This window comes from Dasypus novemcinctus, chromosome 22 (assembly GCF_030445035.2).
Source record: "Dasypus novemcinctus isolate mDasNov1 chromosome 22, mDasNov1.1.hap2, whole genome shotgun sequence".
In the NCBI taxonomy this organism is placed as follows: Eukaryota; Metazoa; Chordata; class Mammalia; order Cingulata; family Dasypodidae; genus Dasypus; species Dasypus novemcinctus.
In genome coordinates, this window is record NC_080694.1 from 6,050,579 (window position 1) to 6,073,267 (window position 22,689).

The following is a 22,689-nucleotide window of genomic DNA, read 5'->3' on the forward strand; positions in this document are numbered from 1 at the left end:
GGAAGTGGCAGGGTTTAGGGATTGGTGGCTGCTGTTGCTGGGGTAGAGGGCAGACTTGAGTTTCCCGCCTTGTGCCTGGCTGTTGCTGCTGTCGGGGGGGGGGGGGGGAGGGGAAAGGGCAGACTGGAATTTTCTGCCCTGCACCTGCGCAGGGAGAAAGAAGAAGAAGGGCGTTGCCTCATAAGGCATCATGTGGCGCTATCCGGGAGGAGGGGCGGCCGCGGAAGCATGGCTGCCGAGAAGGGGAGACCCGAGGGCACTCTGCGCCCATGCTGAGCTCCCTTCAGGGGGGGTGGTGAGTCCGACCAGCCACCCTATTATGGGGGCAGCGGCTTGGCCTACCGCGGCCGCTCCCCCGCCAGGCCAGCAAACCACACTTCAGCCAGAGGGGTGACTGCAGGTGGGTACAGAATAATAATTCATTTTATTCAAGCACCTTTTATATCACCCATTTTATATCAAAACAATCAACTGATCAACATTTTAACTTTATTTGAGTGTAGAGAAAATATTGTATACATTTTATTCCACTTTGATTATTTAAATGCTATTTCCAATCAAACAAAAAAAATCTTCCTTTGGGTACCGAGAAATATTAGAAAACATTCTAACCAGGACATGCTTAATTTCGCTGTTCCTCAAGCTAAAAATGATTAGATTTATAAGAGGGGTATAGTAGGGTAAAACATGGCTGTCAACAGTGTTTGAATTGTTGATACTTTGGATACAGAGTCCAAACAAGCAAGTAACCCAGCGATTTCATTCGGAGCACAGTTAAAAATATGTTAATATATGAGATAACTAAGATGACAAAGCCATGGAAGAGAAGACATGCACAGCCAGGGCCACAGATTCAAAAAACTGGATGGCTAAGATAGATGCTCATGACTTGAGGTACATCACAGAAAGTTCATGTCTTATATTGGACTCTGTGAAGGGGAGCCTGAGCATGCTGCCTGTGTGGATGGGAGAATAGACCAGCCCACTAGCTCATTAGCCACGTGCTACCTGCATGCACAGATGTGGGGTGATGACGATCCTGAATGCAGAGGGTGGCAAACAGCAACATTGCAGTCATAGTACATCACCACAGGGAAAAAGAACTCTGTGGATCCAGATAATATAAATAGGAATGCCTGAGTGGCACGTTCTTTCAGAGAAATAAATTTATTGCCTTTCAGATAATTAATCACAGATTTGGAAACAGTTACTGCGATGTAACCATAATCTAGAAGGATAAATTGCCTATAAAGAAATGCAGAAGCAAGTGGATTCGGGGGTCTCTCACAAGGGCAATAATAGAAGTTTTCCTGTCAGGGCTGTCAGATAAATCACTAGGAATAGCAGATCTTGCAAGACTTGGAGCTCCCAGGATCTTGAGATATCTATCAGTAAGAATGTCATAAAGATGGTGATAGTGTCCATAGTCTGCTAATATGCTGCAGTCTCCCTGTACTCAAAGGATAAATTGATAAAATTATGCTAAAAGTAAAAATGGAGTGAGAAAATACAAAATACCCTCAGAGGGAATGTAACCTCTGACCTAAGTTTGTGTACTTCATTTAAAGATCCATATTTCATATGCAATTTTGTATGATATAAGCATGTTTAAATAGTAAATGATAATGTAAAAGAATGAGAGTATAAAGAAACTTAGCAGTGCCATACTAGTAACATTGAGTACCTTCAGTAGACCTTGGTCAATTTAGCTTTTTGCACTTTGATTTAAATATACCAATGCAGTGCTCGCTTCGGCAGCACATATACTAAAATTGGAACGATACAGAGAAGATTAGCATGGCCCCTGCGCAAGGATGACACGCAAATTCGTGAAGCGTTCCATATTTTTGTAATAAATGGGTAAAGCTGAAAAAAATAAATAAATAAATATACCAGTGCAGATCCACATTAGGATTCAAAATAAGATTTGAAAAAAAGAAACAAAAAGTATGCCAAATGTACATTATGGACCATGGTTGGTGGTAATAGTCTGATGATACTTCATAATCTGTGACAAATATTCCACCACTGTGTGTTGTGTGGGTGAAAGTTTGTTGTATGGGAATTCTACACATGTGCATGATTGTTTTGTACAACCTCTCTAATAAAAATACATTAAAAGATAATAGGGTGGGTTGGGGGAAACACACACCAAGTGTAAGACATGGACTATAGTTAGTAGTAATATTTTGACAATGCTCTCACAGAGTTTGTAACAAATATTTCACAACAATGCAGGGTGTTGGTGGAGGTGTGATATATGGGACGCCTTTTTGATGTTATCTATGTTTATTTTCTAAGTTCCCAACTTTTACTATACACTTATTGTTTATGAATGATCATGCATGAATGATATACTCCAATAAAAATAATTTAAAAATAACCAAAGACTGAAATATCAGTTTTCTCTTTCTGACCATTAATATATCTTACAAAGACTTAATTTGTAAATTTTAACACTGTGACCCTTCAGTTCCCTTCCCTGGGAATGCTGCAGGGTCCTTGTGAAGATAGATGTATTTTTATTTCAAATCATTTGAAGAAATGTGCATTGGGCTTCTCCTTCATGCTTGTCAGCGTCTTTCTGGGGATCACTGGTGCACTTACACTCACCATCCTCAGGAGGAATTAGTGATTCAGCTTCCAGAGGAAAAAATGTCTTTTAAAGCATGGTTTTTGATAAATATTTTTCATATGTATATTAATTAGATAGATAATAACTTATTTTAAGAGATAAGAGTAGAATACCAGTTTTGAAATTTTAGAACGCTCAAGTACCAGGGTTGGTTTTAGTGACAGTGTTGACTCAATTACATTTCAAGGTTAATATTTCATGATAATAGGAGCAATAGACTTTAGATAAGAAAATTTAAATTGCTGTGTATATTTGCATATATGTAGATAAAATACATGTATATAAATTATAATTTAAATAAATATATACAATACATATGAAAAAAAATTCCAGTAAAACAAGACCAAAATGCTCTCCATCCATGTCTTTGGCTCAGCCTTCTCAAAGTATGCTATCTGAAAAGATTAAGAATATTCCAAATAATTAAATGCTCGTTCATTTTTTATTAGAAGTTCTTTCCTCAACCTATCAGTTTCCTCTTATACTTTCTATTAGCTGCAAGACTAAATCAGGGAAAACCTTCCATATTTTTCTTGGAAACCTCTTCTGCTAAACATCTGTCTCAAAGTTTTACAAGTTTTTCTTTCTTTCTACCCAGCAAAACATAATTTACTCTTGTTCTCGGCAACTTTATAATAAGGATCACCTTTGCTTCAGTATTCAATACCATGCTTCTCATTTCCATAAGAATTCTTTCCAGAAACTCCTTTAAAATTCATATTTTAGCAATTTTGTACTCATGGTGATCATGTATTCTCTTAGATGACAGAAGCTTGCTCTCTCATCACTTCCTTCTGAGCCCTCACTAGAACTGCATTTAACATCCATATTTTTATAAAAGGCATTTATTTCTAGGCAATCAAGGATTTTACCACCAAGCACCTCAAAAATACCACTTACACCAAAAACTTTATTAGTTACCTGGGACTGCCGTTATGGTATACCATTAAATCAGTGACTTAAAACTGGAGAAAATATTGTCTTACAGCTATGGAGCTAGAAGTGAAAAATAAAGGTGTCGGCAGGGCCATGCTTTCTCTGATACCTGTATGGGGGAATTCTTCCTTACCTCTTCCTAAATTCTAATGGATTTCAGTCAAACCATGTTTTTCCTTGCCTTGAAGTTGCAGCACTTCCATCTCCATCTTCATGACTGCACAGCACCTTTTCTTATAAGGACAACTTTCATATAGGATCAGGGTCCTTCTCAATTCATTTTGGCATCATATTAATCACATCCTCAAAGTCCTTATTTCAAATATGACTACATTCATAGGACTTGAAGGGGGTTAACATTTGAACATATAATTTTGGGGACACAATGCAACTCATCAATTCATCAGTGTTAAATGGTCTTTATCATTATCATTATTACATAAATACATATCAATGTAAGCAAGGAGTGAAAACAAAGTCAGAGTTGTAAAAATCCTGGCTAAGTGTTGAAGCAGGACTCCAATGAGAGCAAATCTTCATAGACTGGAAGACTATTTTCTTCTTTCTTTTTTCCTGTATACAATCTTGTAAAAATCAAAGTAAAGTTAGTGGGTTCACTCTTACTGATCCCAAACTTACTACAAGCTACAGTAATCAAAACAGGCAGAAGAATATACATATAAATCAATGGAATAGAATCGGGAATCCAGAAATCAATCCATATATCCATAGTCAAGTTAATTTCAACAAAGTTACCAAATATCATTCAATAGGGAAAGAAGTGGTTTTTCAATTTTCCTGGAACAAATGGTAAATACACATGAAAAAGAATGAAGTTAGAATTTATTCAAGCCACATATTTTCATAAGAGCTACAACTAAATATCAGCTAGAGGAGAAAGCTTATGTTCTTCTCATATCTTTTCTGAGCAATCATCTTGCCTTGATCCCTGTAAAAAAACAGTTATTCAAAGTCCCCGTTACCCAAATTAACTCCTCATCTTTTCTTCCCAGGCTTTAGGCGTATTTATTTTCCTCCAACTAATATTTTGTTCTAGTCAGCAGTGGCTTGTTCATTTGCCTTTCAGTGCTTCCATTGAATGCCTTCTGCTTAATCACTTTTCCATCTTAAAAGTGTTGAGTTAAGGAAGCACCTTCCCTGAGACCTTGGGGGAACACACTGACTGATCAAAGCAGACAAGTGCAATTCTTTGTCACCCCTCGGGCTGAAGCGTGGTTTGCTGGCCTGGCAGGGGAGCGGCCGTGGCAGGCCAAGCCGCTGCCCCCATAATAGGGTGGCTGGTCGGACTCACCGCCACCCCTGAAGGAAGCTCAGCATGGGCGCAGAGTGCCCTCGGGTCTCCCCTTCTCAGCAGCCATGCTTCCGCGGCCGCCCCTCCTCCCAGATGGCGCCACCCGATGCCTTGATGGTTGCTGAAGTTTGGAGAGGTTGTGGCAAATTCTTAAAATAATAACAGCAAACCAGTGTTCTGGATCAGTTGACTCTTCCTTTAACAAAAGATTTCTCTATAATACTCAATGCTGTTTTATAGCATTTTACATACAGTAAAACTTTTTTTCGAAATTATAGTCAATTCTCTCAAAATCTGCTGATGCTTTGTCAACTAAATTTATATAACATCCTAAATCCTTTGACGTCACTGGTTTCAGTCTAAAGTCACCAGCTTCAGCCTAAACTTTGCCTAAGAAGAGAGTCATCCTGTCTTTTGAAGATTCAAAGTCAAACACTGAGGTCTCCTCTGTAGCTATGGAAGTCCTGGATGGTACCTTCTTCAGATGTACAGATTTACACATCTACATTGGAAATATTGCTTTAGTGTAGTAACCTGCTTCAATTAATTACTTTCTATAGGTTCTATATCAGCACATGCACATGCTACTTCATCTTGTACTTTTATGTTATGCAGAATGCTTCTTCCCTTAAACCCCATGAACTGACCCTTTATACCTTGACGGTTTTCTTTTGTAACTTTATCTCCTTAGCCTTGATAGAATTGAAGAGAGTAAGGACCTTACTGTCAGGTAGGCTTTGACTTAAGGAAATATTGTGGCTGGTTGGATCATATATCCAGACCACTAATACTTTTTCCCATCTGATTCACTTTCTTATCATTCATGTGTTCACTGAAGTAGCACTTTTCATTTTCTTCAAAAACTTTTCATTTGCGTTCACAAGTTGGCTAATGATTTGTTGCAAGAGTACTAGCTTTTATCTTATATTGGCTTTCGATATGACTTCTTCACTAAGATGAACAATTTCTAGCTTTTGACTTAAAGTGATAGACATGCAATTCTTCCTTTCACTTGAACTCTTAGAGGCCATTGTAGGGTTATTTATTGGCCTAATTTCAATACAGTTGTGTCTCAGAGAATAGGGAGTCCTGAGGAAAGAGAAAGAGATGGATTCAGCCAGTTGGTTGGGTCATCAGGACAAAAGCAAAATTTATTGATTAATTTTGTCTTCTTAGGTGAATGCACTCATGCAACCCCAATGTGGTTACAATGATAATATCAAGTATCACTGACTACAGAACACCATAGGAGATATAATATTGAAAAAGTTTAATATATTGTGAGAATTACCAAAATTTTACAGAGACATGAAGTAAGCACATGGTCTTATTAAAATGATGCCGAGAGACTTGCTTAATGCTGGGTTGCTACACATCTCCAATTTGTAAAAGCCATTATCTGAGAAGCGCAATACAGCCAAGTGCAATAAAATAAGGTATGCCTATAATTCTGACCACATTCTCCTATAAGTAAACAACCCCAAATTGGCAGGGGAGCCACTCCTTTCAAATATATCCTGCCAATTCTTCCCTAGTGTAGTTTTTTCTCCATCCTGCATGCTTCCCGAAGCAAACAAGGCAAAAGGCTCTAGGCACTTTTGCAATTACTCTTTCTCTCTTCTTCCTCACCAACACTGTGCTTCTCCCCACATCCTAACATAAGTGTGTTGTAATCCACCATAGGAACTGTGAGTGTAATAAATCATCTTTAAAACTCATTCATTCTCTCTCTCTTCATCTATATCTAGCTTTACATACTTCCCACCTGGTAATGCAGTAAGACTCTGCCATGCTTTAATTCTTTAAAGATGAGAAGGGGAGCCAATAAGATGTAGGAAGAACCTAGAGAGATTGAGAACTGGTACAGGGTCCATGTGAACATGTATATGTGTGTGGAAATAAAACAGGAGAACAGTGTTATAAAAGATAATCTCCCTGTCACATTTATGAGGGAAAGGAAAATTAATAATTTTCATAAGTGGCAAATAATATATGTTGGCTCCTTTGCATCTTCAAGAGCCTGTAATGGGAGACATGGGAAGGATGGACTTCTCAAAGCCCCCTTATATCTAGTATTTGGAATTGCAGATGATCAGTTTTGGATATGAATCAGAGTACTAAGTATTGATAGCTGGTTAAAGCTGAGCTGCTCTACCTAATACATGTGGGAATTTAACTTCTAGGTTGCTCTCAGTGTAGCTAGTTTTTAAAATTGTCATACCATTATTTTATCTTTTCTTCTTTTTTCTATGCTTTTTTATTGCAGATTTATAATTTGTATTTTATATAATTATATATCTATTAGTTCTACAATATGGTATTTGGTGAGAAATGTTTAGTATTTTTTCAAAGCAAAATAGTGAAAAAAGAAAACATTATTTTTAATAGTTCAAATATTAGGGATAGATATTGCCTGTTATCTAGTATATTTTACATCTAATAATTTTCCATATTAAATTTACTTCCACTAAATCATAATGATGCCTATTAAATTTATTATTCATGCTTTGAATAGATATTATTTAGTTGGATCATGTCTTTTTTATGAGAGGATAAACAAGCAAAATATCTATATTAGAAAATTCCCTCCAGAGTAAAACTCATAGGTTTATAAGTGTGTGTGTGTTAAATAACTTTGGTAGAATATAACATCCCTAAAGAAAAATTAACATACCATAAATTATTGAACAGTAATGAATAGAAGTAGCTACACAAATATCCTGCTTATTCCCTTACTTCACTTGGAAAGCATTCAAAATTTCACCTTTATTTTTTTATTTTTATTTTTAAGATTTATTTATTTATTTATTTATTTCTCTCCCCTCCCCCCCACCCTGGTTGTCTGTTCTCCGTGTCTATTTGCTGTGTGTTCTTCTTTGTCCGCTTCTGTTGTTGTCAGCGGCAGGGGAATCTGTGTTTCTTTTTGTTGCGTCATCTTGTTGTGTCAGCTCTCCATGTGTGCGGCGCCACTCCTGGGCAGGCTGCACTTTCTTTCGCGCTGGGTGGCTCTCCTTACGAGGCGCACTCTTTGCGCGTGGGGCTCCCCTATGCAGGGAACACCCCTGCTTGGCAGGTCACTCCTTGCGTGCATCAGCACTGCACATAGGCCAGATCCACACGGGTCAAGGAGGCCTGGGGTTTGAACTGCGGACCTCCCATGTGGTAGACAGATGCCCGAACCACTGGGCCAAGTCCGCTGCCAAAAATTTCACCTGTAAATATCTGTATTTTACATTTTTTGTAGCTTTATAAATCATGATTTTAAGTTCCCTTATTTTTTAAGATACTCAAGTTTCTTTTTCCCTAAGTGTGACAGTTTGACTCTATTGTAGACTTCAGAAAATTCTGTTAAAGTGAATTCATTCCTATGTCCATAAATGTATAGTAGGTAGGAGCTTTTGATTAAATTACTGCAGTTAAGGGACTTCTCTTTGTGTGATTCAGGGTCCTCTTACTGTAGTCCTTTATAAAGGGAGTAATGAAAGGCTGCAGATACAGAAAAATGTCATGAGATAGAGAGAGCCACCACAAGCTGAAATCAAAGAACATCGAAGAGATTAAAGCCACAGACTGAACAGCCTGAAGCTGACAGCAAGGAGTCCAGGAAAGAGGAGAGAGATGAATGGATGCCACCATGTGCCTGACCAGCTGTACTAGTCAGGATTCTCTGGGGAAACAGAATCCAGAAAGGATATCTGTCAATAGTATATTATATAAGAGTCTCTCATGAAGCCATGGGGATGCACAAGTTCAGGTTTTGCAGATAGGCAATGAAAGTCCAACGAAGGTTCTTGATGAGTTCTGGGAGATTTTGGCTGTCAAAAGATGAGCTGGGAAATTCTCTCCCAATACTGGAATCATGTCCCCTTTTAAGGGATTTAGCTGATTGGGTTAAGCATCACTCATTGATGATGGCCATCTCCCTGATTGATGTACTTATAACCAGCTATCTATGATTTACCACTGCAGTAAATTCAATGGTGACTGAAGTCCATAAATGCCCTTGTATTACAGTTATTCCAGTGCTTGCTTGATCAAACAACTGGGCACAATTAACTGGCCAAGTTGACACAATAGCCTAACCATCACAGTTCACCGCTTGTCAACTCAGCAACCATACACATTACCTTAAACCATACTTACTCTCTAAGTAAAAAACAATAACAGGCATGCATATATATATATTTCCACCTAACAATGTTCAGCTCTCCTGCGTATAACCAGAAACACACTAATTCCATACAGAATAAGATGCATGTTCTTGGGTAATATTCACTCACAAACTTGACATCCTCAAATATTATGACATGTAATGGATACAACTTGTAATATGATAAGGAGAAAGTTTGGCGAAGAAGACAAAGAAATGTGTTTTGTGTACATGGACAATCATCATCATAATGAAACAATGAAGAAAGATTCATGACTACTATAGTCCTTGTTTCTGTAACTTGTCACGTGGTTGAAGTTCATGTTCATCACTGCCTTCTCCCATTACCCATTCCATGTTTCCATTGTCCTCAGCAAGTACTTCAGCAAGCCATGGATTTTTGCCTGTGGGGTGATCCAAACTTTCATTTCTGAAGATTCTGGGCCATTTTTAATCCTGCTTGTATTGGGTTGTTGTAATTTTCCATTGACCTTAATCATAGGACATGGCAGTACTAGGAGATACCTTAGAGGATCGCCTGTATTCCAGGCAAAATCTTCTTTACCCCCATTATGTAGATGCAGTCCTACTTCCTCTTGATAGTGGGGGCCAATCACCCCAGCCATACAGTAATTCCCTTCTTTGACTATTGATTCAGAGGTAAGAGGAGCCCAAAGTGGCCAGGTGGCAGTTTTAACTTCCATTTCAGCAGCTCAGGCAGAAAGGATACCCTGATTATGCCTTGATTTGGGCACATTCATGGCCTCAGAACTGTAAACTTCTAACCTAATAAATTCCCATTTTAAAAGTCAAGCCATTTCTGGTATATTGTTTTGGCAGCATTTAACAACTAAAACTTTAGGAATGGGGTTAAATTTTATAAAATGCTTAGGACTAACATGATGTTCTTTCTTTATGTTTTAATGTGTTGAATCACATTGACTTATTTTCTACTGTTCAGCCAATGCATTACTTCCTTGTCTGCTAAGGCAAACACCATACAATAAGTTTGCTTAATAACAGGGATTTATTGGCTCACAACCTTTAGTCTAGGAGAAGTCCAAACTTGAGTTGTCAGCAAAGTGATGGTTTCTCCCCAAAGTCTATGGCCTTCTGTAGCTAGATGTTGTTGATCCTTGAGTTCTTGGCTTTTCTTTTACATGGCAATGAGCATGATGATGTAATCTGTTTTCTCTTCCCAGTTCCATAGACTTCCAGCATGTTGCTCCACCCAGGATTTTCTCTGTCTGAATTGCATTGTGCTCCAGAAATTCATATTAAGGCCTGCTCTGTTCAGTTGGTCACACCTTAACTAAAACACAAGACATTATTTACATTGAGTTCATACTCAGAAGAATGGGGTTAACTTGAACAACATTTTCCACCTGGGGTACATAATTAATTCAACCACAGCATTGCATCTTTCAGATAAACTAAACTCAATAGTAATTATTTATTTTTAATTAATTTTATTTGATAAGTTTGCATCTAACTAAGAAAAATAATGACTTGTAATTTTCTCTTTTTGTACCCAGTTTGTTGGATTATGCTAGTTCTCTGAGGTGATTTGGAAGTATAACCACTTCTTCTATACTCCAGAATTATTTACATAAAAATGCAATTATTTTCTCTTTAAACATTTAGTAAAATATTTTAAAGGTACCATCTATGCCCCATATATTTCCTTATTGTGACAGTTTAATTATGGATTATTTTTAATAGCTCTAAGATTATTTATGTTTTCTATTCATTCTGTTGTGGTTTGATCATATTTTGTTTATTAGAATTTGACCATTTTATTGAGGTTTTCAAATATATTTTTATAAAGTTCTGATTAATATTCAACTATTATCTGTTAACTGCCTTCAGGAAATTTAGCAATTTATTTATTTTGTCTTCATTTTTCCAGGTATCCTGTGACCACCACCATGTGAATAACCCAGACAAGCTCACTGGTATTAATATACACACTGCCCAGTTACTGCCTTGCCCTAGTCAATAGCCATCCAACTTTCAGACAAAATCCAGACAAATAAAGGATCCCAGCTGAAATCAGTGAAAGAATCTGCTGAGCCAAGCCTAATTAAGAAGGGCCAAATACTGTGTGTATGTGTTTTGTTTTTTTTTTCCTTAACTTGCTACATTTGAGGGCAGTTACCTAGCAAATCAAAACAAACTACTAGTATTTGAGCCCTAGAACAATGAAGATATCATTGGAAATTTGGTTTAGATGCATTGATAACGAATTATACAGTCAAATTTTGTCTGAAATGGACTGGGTGTTGCTGCAGCAGAGGGCGGTGGAGAGGGAGAGCAGGGAGTGTCCAGGGCCTGCTGAGTATGCAGTGACAGACCCAAGATTGGAGGCCTGGCTGGTGTTGGGGTTGGTAGGCTAGTGCAGGTGGGAGTGGGGGCTCTGTGACTGGTGGAGGGCCTGAATGGCTTCTCGGCCAGGCATTGGGTGGGAACTGGATGCATGAGTAGCTGCAATTGGGAATGGGATAGCCAGGTCCTGGGAGTGTTTTCTCCTTCCTGGGTTTCATCTGCCTGGCCTCTGTGCTGTGGGATAGAAAATGGGCCTTCCTCATTGCTTCCTAAGAGGGGGAATGTGCAAAAGGATACCCCTTCCAGGCAAAATTAGTCAATATTAGACAAGTGGTTGGACAGTCTCCTAAGAGGGCTCCCATTTTTCTCCCAAGTAGGTTGTAGGGGAAATGGGAGTTGTGAGCCCAGCCCACAAGGCACTGATCCCGGTGAGGGCTTCCTGGTAGACCTGGATGCCAGTCCCTGCTCCACCTTAGACCTGCTATGTGATGTAGTGCAAGTTACTTCCCCAGTATGAGAAAATGTTTTCAATAAAATGTAGGCTAATAACAGTCCTCCTGGCTTTCTTGGGTGGTTGTGAGGACTGATTGCATCACTAATGCAAGTAAAACAGTGGGCATCTTGCTTATTGTAAGGGCCCAGTAAATATCTGTAATTGTTGAGAGTGGTGAGTGAAGCCTCCCATCACTCCTCACATCATCAATTTCCCCATTTGTATAACTGAGGTGGGTGCACTGGGAAATCTGCCAGAGGCAGAACTTGGAAGTTCTGGTTGCATCACTCTGATATTGGAGTCAGATAAGTCTCCCCTTTGTCAAAAGAAAAATAGCAACAATGTTCAACAGCTTGGCCTCAAAATCACCAAGAAGCTTCCTACCATTGCCTTGTCTCTTAATGTCCCAAGGATCCACAGCAGCTTCTGCCTCTCCTTACAAATGCAGAAACTGAAGGACATGGAGGTGAAGGCATTTGTTTCCCTAAAGTAGGGAAGTGAGGAGGTGCCCAGGGTAAGACAATTTGTCCAGTCATTTTGGCTCCAAAACCCAGCAGTTTTGGTAAGTGGCAGATAGCCCAGATTCTGGGTCTCCAGTACATGGATTCAAATCCAAGTTCTAACACTCATTAGCTGTGTGACCTTGGGCAAGGTACTCACATCTGCCTTCCTCAGATTTTTCATGTACAAAATGGTGAAGTACTCTAACCTAATGTAAAGCTTATATAAGGGCTTAGACACTGCCTGGTACATGGTGACTGTATAAGTAAGGGTTCTCTAGGGAAACAGAATCAACAAGAGATATCGTCAGTAGTAAGAGATTTTATCAGAGTCTCATGTGATTGTGGGGATGCACACATCCAGGTTTTGCAGGCAGACCACAACCAGGTGCTCCAATGAAAGTCCAATGAAGGTCTTTGAAGAGTTCAGGGAGAACTTGGCTGTCCAAAAATTAGCTGGGAAATTCTCACTCAATGCTGGAATCATTTCCTTTTCAGGAATTCAAATGATTGGATAAAGCATCATTCATTGCTAATGGGAATCTCCCTGATTGATGAAATTGTACCTATGATTTGCCACTGCAGTGAATTCAATGGTAACTAAAGTCCATAAAATTCTTCTTATTATTACTATTAGCTCAGTGCTTTCTTAACTAAACAACTGGGCACAATTACATGGCTGAATTGACACATTAGTCTAAGCATTACAGTGAGTATGGCCCAACTGTTAGCTGCTGAGTTGGTCTTATATTCAGTGGCCCATGAAGATGCATGTAAGAGCCTAGTGTTCCCCAGACTGGACTACAATAGCATTCTTATTCACCCTTTATTCTCATTCTTTGATTCTCTTTAATACAACATAAGAATCCTTCTAAATGACAGAAAAAGAGGAGGCACAGAGACATGGAGGGAATGGAGGTGCCATCCTCTTGGCAGACAAGGGAGCTGTGGCTGCGACATGGAGTGGTTGACCTCAGGTTGGACGCATGGCTGAGTTTCAAACCCACATCTCCCCAACTTGTTTCCCTTTAACTTTGTAGTCATTACATTACTCCCCTGCCCTAGACATTGTCCTTTTCTCAGAATTCAGAAGGACTTAATCTTTCCAGTTCACTTATGGTAGCCATGTGGTTTGTGGTCATCTGCTCAGTGTCCAGTGTGAACATGTCCCAGGGCACATGCAGTTGGATACACCTTCTCCCCATAGTAGGCTGTCTCAGCATAGTTAAGTCATTATCACAATTTAGGGCTCAGTTTTAAAATTTGTCAATAATTTTATTAGTTAAAATTGTGAAGGGAGCATGTCCATGTTACTCATATTGGGACTTCTACAGTCCTGAAAACTGGAAAGGAAACTCATGTTTGAACCCCTGAGGTCCAGCTGAAGAGGAAGAATGTCCTAGATTCCTTGCAGCATGCACCCACTAAGTTGGCACCAGGGTCAACTTCCATATGGAAGAGTACATTTACAGAAGGAAAAGTGATGGCTTTTGCATTATGAATCTGCAGAGGACCTGGAAGAAGCTTCTGCCTGTGACTTGGCTCATTGTTGCCATTGAAAACCCATCTGGGGTCAGTGTTGGGTCTTCCGGGAACAGCAGGCAAATGGGCTGTGCTGAATTTGCTGCTACCCCTTAAGCTCCTTCTGTTGCCTTACATTTTGATCCTGGAACTATCACTGAACACATCAAAACCACACCCAGGGAGCCTCATCTGCTGGTGGTAACTGATCACAGAGCTGACCACATACCCCTCAGGATTGCATCTTATTCCAACCTGCTGACCACTGCTCCAGGTAACAGATTCTCTTCTGTTCTATGTGAATATTGTCATTCCCTGCCACAGAAAGTGAACCCACTTCAGGTCAGATGGGGGTGATGTGCTGGTCTATGAAGCTCTGAGCACACTTGGCACCATCTACCCAGAGCATTCATGGGAAACATACCTGGTCTTATTCTGCATAGCTAGAGAGGAAAAGTCAATGCCTGGCTTCAAAGCCTCAAAACACAGGTTGACACTTTTGTAAGGGACTAATGTAATTGTGACTTTAAGTTAAAGCCAGTACTCATTTACCATTCTGAAAATCCTAAGATCCTTAAGAACTAAGTCAGATCTACTCTGACTGTGCTATCTAAATGAAACCGAGCCTGGATGATATCACATCTGTTTACAACTAGGCTGTCTGAATATTTTAAGTGCACAGTTGAGAAGTGTTGCTCAGAAAAAAAGTTTCCTTTCAAAATATGACTGCTCATCGAAAATGCACTCATAACCCCAGAACTCTGATTGATATGTACAATGAAATGTATGTTATTTTTATGCCTGATAACATATCAAACATTTTACAGCCTATAGATCAAAGAGTCATTTTGATTTTCAAGTCTTACTGTTAAAAATATATTTTGTATGGTTGTTGCCTGCCATAGACAGTGATCCTCTGATGGATCTTGACAGAGTAAACTGAAAACCTTCTAGAAAGGATTGACCATTCTAGGTGCCATTAAGAATACTCATGATTCATAGAATCAGGTCAAAATATCAAGATTAACATGAGTTTGGAAGAAGCTGATTCCAACCCTCATGAATGATTTTTAGGGATTTAAAACTACAATGGAGGAGGTAACTAGATGTGGTGAAAATAGCAAGAGGATTGGAATCAGAAGTAGGGCCTGAAAATGTGACTGAATTGCTGTTATATAATGGTAAAATTCTAATTTGCTTCTTATGAATGAATGAAGTGGTTTCTATGAAGGAATCTACTCTTGGTTAAGATGATGTGAACGTTGAAATGACAACAAGTGATTTAGAATATTACTTCAACTTATTACATAAAGTAGGGGCAGGGTTTGAGAGGGTTTATTCAATTTTGAAAGAAGTTCTACTGTGGGTGCAATGTTCTCAGAGAGCATTCCATGTTTTCCTGAAAGGAAAAGTCATCAAAGTGGGAAACTTCACTTTTCTCTTATTTTAAGAAATTTCCACAGTGATCCCAACCTTCAGCCACCACTAGCATCACTAGCATGGTTAGCCAGTAACTATCAACTTTGAGACAAGATTCTCCACAGCAAAAAAAAAAAAAAAAAAAAAAAAAGACTTGCTGATGGAGAGCATTTCTTAACAAAAACAATATTTTGAAATTAAGGTATGTTCAATTTATATGCACTGAGAAACCAAAAGATTTTTATGATTCATTTTGTTGTGATATTCACTTTATTGTGGTGGTCTAGAACAGAATCTGAAGTATCTCCAAGGTACATCTGTATGCAGTTCAGTGATGTTAATTACATTCCCAATGTTGTGCTGCCATCACCACCATCCCTTACTAAATTTTTTTCATCATCCCAAACAGAAACTCTGTGCCAAATAAACATTAACTTCCCATTTCCACACCCACTCTTGCCCCTGGTAACCTATATTCTAATTTTTTACTCTGTCTTTTCCTGCGAATGTGCATGTGGTAATTATTCATATAAGTGAGATCATATAATTTTTAAAACTTTATATTAAAAATCATATCAAAACACCATATTATAATCACAGTGAAAAATAAATAAGGAAACAGAGGTAAAATTATAAAACATGGTAGAATATGTTACCAAAAGACCAGATTCATAAGAGATTCTAAGAGGTGTGCTGAAGCCTGAAAGGAAAAAAAAAAGTTGTGTGTGGGAGGTGGGACTTGTAGGAAACTTTAGAAATGAAAAGTATTAGGAAGGGTAAAATAAAGGATAGAAAAGAGACATAGACTGATTTGACAATAGAAAGCCAAAGGACAAAATCAATGAAGAAAGTATGCCATTACAGTTAATAAATTTGATTGTTAATGGATTGGACTCACCAATCAAAAGACAAAGATCAATAGAATGGATAAAAACTTATGAGCCATATATATGTTGTCTACAAGAGACAACCTCAGATGTAAGAACATAGGTTAAAAATGAAAAGTTGGGAAAAAGTATTCCTTTTAATAGTAACCAAAAAAGAACTGGAGTCCCAATACTAATATTAAACAAAATAGATTTCAAATGCAAAACTGTTATAAGGGATGAAGAAGGTCATTATATATTTTTAAAATGGACAATTCACCAAGAAGAAATGACTATACTAAATATTTATACACCTAACTTGAATGCCCTAAGATACACGAGGTACACATTGGAAAAACTGAAGGGAGAAATAGATGTCTCTATAATAATAGTTGGAGACTTCAATACACCACTCTCAGTATTGGATAGAACATCTGGACAGAGGATAAAGAAAGAAAAAGAGAGCTTGAATAATATGATAAGTGAACTGGACCTAACAGACATCTATAGAGCACTTCACCCCAAAACAGCATGACACATTTTCTTTTAAAGTGCTCGTGGATCCTTCTCCAACATAGACCATATGTTTCTTCATAAGACAAGTGTCAATAAATTGTAAAAGATTGAAATTATAAAAAAAAAACCTCTTTCTCTGATCACAATGGAATAAAGTTGGGAATCAATAATGGATGGAAAAAGGGAAATTCATAAATATACGGAGATTAAACAACACACTCAAAGAACCCAGTAGGTCAAATAAAAAATTGTAAGAGAATTCAGCAAATATCTTGAGATGGATAAAAATGAGAACACAATATAGAAATATCTATGGGACACTGCAAAGGCAGTATTGAGAGGAAAATTTATAGTCTTCAATGCCTACATTTAAAAGAAGAAAGAGTTGTAATTGAAGACCTAACTGCACACCTGGAGGAACTAGAAAAAGAACAGCACCAATCCCAAACCATGGCAGAGGAAAGAAATAGTGAAGATCAGAGCAGAAAAAAGTGGAATCAAAACAGCAATAACAACAACAACAACACACAATAAAGAGAATTAAAAAAAAAAACAAAAGTTGATTCTTTGAGAAGATCAACAAAACCAACAAAACCATAGCTAAACTGACAAATGAAAAAGAGAGAAGATGCAAACAAATAAAATAAAAAATGAGAGGACATTGCCAATGAACTTGCAGAAGTAAGAGAACTAATAAGAGGGTACTACATACAATTGTATTTAAAAAAATAGACAATGTAGATGAGTTGGGGAAATTCCTAGAAACACACAACCTACACTGATCCTAGAAGAAATCCAAGGCCTCAACAAGCCAATCACAAGTGAATATATTGAAATGGTCATCAAGAAGATGAAAGATGAAAAGCCTGGGACTAAATGACTTCACAGGTGAATTTTACCAGTCATTCAAAGGTGATCCATCCAATCTTGCTCAAGCTCTTCCAAAAAACTGAATGGGAGTGAAGGTTTCCAAATTCATTCTATGAAGCCAACATCAATTTAATACCAAAAGCAGATAAAGATACTCTAAAAAAAGAAAATTACAGTTCAATGTATCAAATGAATATAGACATAAAAATCTTCAACAAAATACTTGCAAACAAAATCCAAAATCAAATTAAAGGAATTATACAACCATGATCAAGTAGGTTTTATCCCAGGTATGTAAGGGTGATTCAACACAAGAAAATCAATTACTGTAATAAAACACATTGATGAATTGAAAAAGAAAAATCACATGATCCTCTCAGTTGATGCAGAAAAGGCATTTGAAAAATAGAGCACCTTTTCTCGAAAAAACCACTACAAAAGATAGGAATAGAAGGAATCTTTCTCAATATCGTAAGGTGTGTGTATAAGAAAAAGCTACAGCAAACATAATACTCAACGGTGAGGGGGAGGCAGAGCAAGGAGGCACCAGAGTAAGTGCATCCATATCATCTATCCTTCAAAAAAGTGGCTGAGGGAGGACAAAATCCTGTCTGAGTGAGCTATTTTGGGAACCCACAAAACAGGAGGTTTCAGGACATAGATCTGGTGAGAATGTGACAAGAACAGTGACTGCTCAAGTTAAAGCCCTGAGTTTCTGGTACTTGAGCTGTGGGATGACTGAGCCCCTCCCTTAGGGCAGAAAGCCACAGTGTTACCCAAACCTGGGTAGTCAGAAAGCTCAAGGAGACAAACTCTGAGAGTGAGAGGGTTTGGGTGGAGTGTGGAAAGGGATCCCACAAGTGTGGGCTCAATTGTCTGGACTCCCTTTTTGAGCTTTGAGGAGCATACCAGCTGGCTTGATGAGAAACCAGGAAGAAGGCTGGGAGGAGGTGAATCTGCTGAGGCAGCCTGATTTGCCTAACCTCCCTGGGATAGGGAGAATTTGTCTGCAAGAAGGTGGAGCCAGGCAATTGACTGGTCCTGTGCACACACCTGGGAGAGGAGGGCAGTGAGAAGTGCTTGGTAGGCTTCCAGGAGCGAATTTGGAGTTCCTGGCAAGGGGTGGATGCTATCTCTCGGGGAGACTGAGTGTCATTATTTTTGGTGGTGGGTTGGTTCACCAGAATTCCATTTGAATTTTGGAGAGGAGCACTTGTGCAGGCTTCCTGCTGCCCTGGGAGAAAGGGAAATGGGGAAGGGAAAAGTGGGAAGGACAGATTCCTAATGAGTTTGTTCAACTGCAAGGAGTCAGTCCTGCCTCAGTAAGGGGACTCTTTTTGAGGAGCAGGTTGACCTGAAAGGAGGATTTGGCTCAGTGGAGGAATTTCAGCCTTGAATGTATAAGGTGCAGTTCCCATATCCTCTTAGATCAGTGACCCACTAAGATATTAAACATCTAGCAGATACTTTGGGACAGGGAAAACGTATACATTGTCCTTGTATTAGTTTCCATCAAGTCTCTTATTTTTCCTAAAAAAAAATTTACATTTGTTACATAATTTAGCTTAGTTTACTCACTAAAACCCACTTCAAATTCTGCAGGGTAATTGAATGATAAACACCAGCAACATGATGAGCTCCACAATGTTTAAGAGGGAAGTCTTTTTTTCTTAATGTTTGGTTGAGTCCTTTCTTGTGGGCTTGTCTATTTCATTTTCTTGTCTTTCCTTCCTCTTTATCCCTCCAACCCTTTTATTTTTTAACATGTTAACATGTTGCAGCCTGTTTGAAAAACAGGTGGTTCCTCAAATAGTTACAAATGGATTTATCACATGACCCAGCAATTCCACTTCTAGGTGTATATCCCAGAGATATGAAAACATATGCCCATGCATATATTTCTACATGAATAGTGATGACACACTTATACATAACAGACAAAAAGTAGAAACAACTCAAATGCCCATCTAGAGATAAATGAATAAAGAAAATGTGGTATACACACCATGGATTATTATTCAGGCTTAAAAAGGGATGAAATTATTAATTGATAGTTACAATGTGTATTAATTTGAAAACATATACTAAGTGACAGAAGCCAAAGAGGCCTCATACTTTATGAATCCATTTATATGAAATATAATATCCAAAATAGGCAATTCAGTAGAGATAGAAAGCAGGTTAGTAGTTTTCAGAAGCTACAGGATGGGTGGAAGGAAGAATAACTACTTAATGAGCAAGATCTTTTTTGGGGGGTGATGAAAGAGTTCAGGAACTAGATAATGGTGATGGTAGCACAACATTTCTAATATAATTAAATCACTGAACTGTACACTTAAAATAGTTATAAGGTTAAATTTCAATATATGTATTTTTATCACACTAAAACATAACAATAAACCATTCTATAGAGAGGAAAATAAAAGCACAATGAGATACCGTTTCACAGTTTCCTGATATGGGAAATGCTGAAGTTTGCTCAATATCAAGTATTGAAAAGAATTTAGATCATGAGACCAGTCATGTACATATAGTGGGCCAACAAATGAGTTCCACTTCCTGAAAGAGTTTCATAGTTACCTTGTAACATTGAAGATGTGCACAACTTTTGAGCCAGGAATTTTACTCCCAGGCCATTTCACAAGTAAATGTTTCACATGTGCCCAGATTACTGTTTACAAAGATGTGTGTAGTGTACTGCTAATGAAAGAAAGAAGTAAACCAGCTGGAATAGATGACTATTTTTGTCATATTCATATATTGGAATTCTGTACAGTAGTGGAAACATAAATTACAATTATACTTCTATACTTGGACGAATACAGAAAATAAAATGTTTATTAAAAGAAAGAAGTAAAAATTATAAAAATACTAATTCACTTACCAAAATTTCAAAAATAGACAATGCTACACAATATATTGCTTAGGGATGCATATGTAGTAAAAACAATGAAATTAAGTAAAGGAAAGATTATCACAAAATTCAGATATGTATGGATGCCAAGTTGACAAGGGCTGGACTGTGATAGATAAATAAGTCAATGAGTCAACTTGGCTAGGTCATGGTGGTCAGTTATTTGGTCAAAAAATACTGACCCTGATAGTGGCCATGCAGGTATTTAGTGGATTTAAATTAGTCAGTTGATTGCATCAATGACTGATTACAAGTAAAATTAGCAAAGGGCATTGCTTTCAGCAAGGAGAGAAATCTCATCCAATTAGGTGAAGGCCATCAAGGGAGAACTGATGATTTCAGCAGTCAGAATGAATTTCTTTTATTATATTTTTTAAAGGTACATAAATCACCCAAATTGTTATATTTAAAAATATAAGAAGTTCCCATATACCCCACTCCTCACAGCCCCCACTCCTACCACATCAAAAACATCTTTAATTAGTGTGGTATATTCATTGCATTTGATGAGTACATTTTGGAGCATTGCTACACAGCATGGATTAGAGTTTATGCTGTAGATTACACTCTCTCCCAGTCCATTCAGGGGATTATGGCAGGATATATAATGTCCTGCAAGTGTCCCTGCAATATCATTGAGGACAACTTCAAGTCCAGACAATGTCCTAATATCATACCTCTTTTTCCCTCTCCCTGCCTTCAGCAACTCCTGTGGCCAGTGTCTCCACATCTATGATATAATTTCTTCCATTGCTGGAGTCACAGTAATTCTTAGTAGAATACCAATAAGTCCACTCTAATCCATATTTTATTCCTCCATCTTGAGGACCCTGGGCTGGTGGGGTCCACTCCACCTCTAAATTGAGAGGGTGTTTAGATCCCACTTGGCTGATCAATGGAATTCTGCTTGCAGCTGTAGACTCTCCTGGTTCCCTGGTGTGGTGGTTGACCATCCTCACCTCCCAGTAAGCTGAATTTGGTGAGTCCCACAAACTGGAGAGTAGGAGTTTCAGCTCTGCTGAGGCTTAGGGCCCAGCTGGCACAGAGACAGTCCAGAGATTCAAGTCTCCTGAGCATACACAAAACCCAGCACCAACCATATGTTCATTAAAAGTGACAGAAGAAACATGCATAGAGAGGTCACATATGAGTCCAACTGCATCACACTCAGGAGCACAAATTCCAAAGTAGGGCCTACTGGCAAGGAACTGAACCCCAGGGTCATCTGCCATGACCAGAGGACCTGGATGTCTCTATAGCCCTCAGGAGCACCCCTACCTGGGATTGTATCTACTTTGGCTGTCTCTGAGATCCTGCTGAGATGTGTGTAAGCATGACCCCTCTGATGAAATCCTGACTCATTTTGAAGTCTCTTAACCATGTAAATTCATTTGTATTTACCATTTCTACCTTTTATTCTAGGTCTTTTTTTAGTTGCTTCACAAGCTGCTGCTTGATACTACTCCTGTGGTGCCTGGGAGGCTCATCCCTGGGAGTCATGTCCCACCCTGAAGGGAAGGTACTGCATTTATATGCTGAGTTTGGCTTAGAAAGTGGCCACATTTGAGCAACAAGGAGGCTCTCAGGAAGTAACTTTTAGGCACCCTGCAGCTCTAGAACTAGTTGAAATTTCAAGCACACAGGCTCATAGGCATAGTCATCAGTATCAAGGGCCCATCATTGGACCATCCTTCTTCACTGGTCTTTGCAATTGTACTTGGGAGATTGTTGCTACTCCATTAGGGACTGTGACAGTTTCCCAGATTGGGAACTCAGCACTCCCTCAGTTGTCATGTGAAACTTACCCCATGAGTAAGTTTCAGGGATATATATATATATATCCCTGTATGCTTGCCCTGGAGAACTCCCTCTCATCCACATATCCCTCATCAATGATATCACACATCAGTGCTCCTTGCCTGCCATCCTCTGCAATCCAAAACTTCTGAAGTCTAGTATATTGCCAAATTCAATTAATAGGAAAATGAAATAGTAATGATAGGTTTAAAGATTAGAAATAGAATACACAATAATTTCAAAAAACTTAAATAATAATAATATAAAAAATAAATTGGGGTATTAAAAAATGAAAACCATTAAAAATGTTTTGACATTTTGCTTTTCATTGCTGTAATAGCTGTTGTCCTGTATGTACAGTGACAAGGTGAACTCTTCCATTTCTTCCTCAAGGTCTAGCTACATCTCTTTTTTTAAAATATATGTCTTCAAAAA

General features: G+C 38.4%; 1 non-coding gene across 1 annotated transcript; it reads left to right on the forward strand.

Moving 5' to 3' along the window:
- Positions 1 to 1,742: 1,742 nt before the first annotated feature.
- On the forward strand, positions 1,743 to 1,849 carry LOC111759776 (U6 spliceosomal RNA). The gene has a single exon (XR_002793667.2). It is a non-coding gene; the product is annotated as a U6 spliceosomal RNA (small nuclear RNA).
- The last annotated feature ends 20,840 nt before the right edge of the window (positions 1,850 to 22,689 follow it).